We start from the raw sequence: 2,221 nt of genomic DNA, 5'->3' as shown, positions 1-2,221 counted from the left end.
GCTTACGGAACTCGCGTGGAATTGTTCTCGTGAGCGTGGTATACGCGGCGGTCTCAGTCAACTTTCAGCAGAGTATGGCACAAGCTAACAAACAAGTACATGCCCATCATTATATCTTATGTATTTTACGTTAATTTTATATAAGAAACGTTACGTCCATCCACTACCGAAACCCGCAGCAATGCGTCACGCTCTTTGTATCGCGGAGATACACCGTATATTACAATTCGGACAATCTCCATGGCTTTGTAAATACATAGAATTAAATACACGATTCCAGACCTCGTCGAAAATGATTTCGAAAAAAAACTTGTATAAATTAATGAATAATGCGGTGTTTGGTAAAACTATGGAGAATGTGCGCAACCATGTTGACGTTAAGTTGTTGACGAAATGGGCTTGGCGGTATGGTGCGGAGACAATGATTGCGAAGCCGAATTTTAACAGTCGAATATTTTTGCAGAAATTTTAATCGCCGTTGAATTTAGAAAACTCAAGGTAAAATTATATAAGCCGATTTACGTAGGTATGTGTATTCTAGATATTTCTATGACGTGTCTATATGAATTTTACCACGAGTACATGTTATCTCTGTATCGCGACAAATGTAGAGTCATGTATACTGACACCGATAGTCTCGTATACCATGTCGAGTGTGAGGATATTTTACGAGACGATGAAACGCGATATCGCTTGAAAAAACGGTTTGAAGGGGTGAAACCACCCTTCAAAGTTGAGACGATTTTTGCAGTTTTTCGATATATCTCGTAAATTAACACAAAATATTAAAAAATGTTTCATACAAAAGTTTAACAGTATAAATACCTTTATTTAACTACGCTATTTAGACTTCCGTTTCCGGGCCAGAGTAAGTTAGACGTGTGTAGTTGCAGGCTGTGAATTGAGTGTAATAAGAGGTGTTAGAAAGAGTAGGAGAGGTAGGATAGGCGGGTGGGAGTGAAAGAGAGCGATAGAGAGTGTGTGGGTGGATAGGTGAGTGGAGAAAGAGAGGAATAGAGTGATTTTACGTATTAATTAGGTGTCTCGGGGAATAACAGAGTTAAGCAGGGAGCAGGTAGAGAGAAGACGTGCGTACGTGAGAGTGGGGGAGCAGGAGCGCCGCATAGTGACAGAGTAGGGAGGTAATATAGAGTTAGGCGGGTTCAGTAGACGCGACAAAAATGACGGATAGAGCCAGAAGCGACAGTTGCACTTCGGTTGATAGCATGAGAGGTAGCAAGAGAGTAGCTAGATCGCCGGCGGGAGAGGATGGAGAGGAATGGGATAGGAAATTAGAGATTGGAAAGAGGAGATTGTTAGTAGCTTAAAGATAGTTAAATTAGAGATGAAGGAAGAATTGAAGGAGATTATGGAGGAGCAGGGAAGAAAGATGAGAGAGGAGATAAATGCGTTGAAAAAAGAAATTAATGATTTCAAGGAGAGAGAATATAGATGGGAAAGAGAAAGAAAAGAGTTAGTGGTGGCGCAGGAAGAGTTAAAGAGAAAGATAGAGAAAATAGAAGTAGGAGGGGATAACGCAGTGTGGAACAAAAGGTGAGAGAGATAGGAGAGGAGGTTAGGATGAAGGAAAGGGAAGACAGAAGGAAAGAATCTATTAATTAAAGGTGTAGAGGTCAAGGAAGGAATAGGAAAGAGGCGGTGGAGAAGGGTGTTCAGGGAGATAGGAGCAGAGGTGGACCGTGAAGGGAGTTAGGAGAATAGGGGAGGGGATCAAAAAAGGGAGGGAGATGATATGGGTGAAGTTAGAGAGTGAAGAACAGAGGAAGAGGTGTGGAGTAGGAAGAAGACGCTGAAAGGTAGGGAAGAAAGAATTTTGGAAGATTGGACTTGGAAGGAGAGGAAGATGAGATGGAGGTTAGAAAAAATAGCAAAAGTAGAAGAGGAAAGGGGAAATAGGTTATGGTTAGGATATGGGAGGATTAGGATAGGGGATTATTGGTGGAAGTGGGATGAAGAAAGAGGAAGTCTTGAGGAATGAGAAAGGAGAGTTGAGGATAGAAGAAGGGGGGAAGGGAATGTAAGAAGATTGTGAAGGGTAAGTCAAGAGAGGAGGAGTCGAGAGATGAGAGAGTCTTGAAAATTGCCTTCTGGGACGTGGCAGGGCTGGGGAATAAAGATGAAGATTTTTGGGATAATTTAAAGGAATGGGATGTAATGTTTTTATCAGAGGACATGGGCGGACACAAGGGGTTGGGAAAAG

Source organism: Monomorium pharaonis, chromosome 5, assembly GCF_013373865.1.
Source record: "Monomorium pharaonis isolate MP-MQ-018 chromosome 5, ASM1337386v2, whole genome shotgun sequence".
NCBI lineage: Eukaryota > Metazoa > Arthropoda > Insecta > Hymenoptera > Formicidae > Monomorium > Monomorium pharaonis.
Note: the sequence above shows the minus strand (reverse complement) of the source record.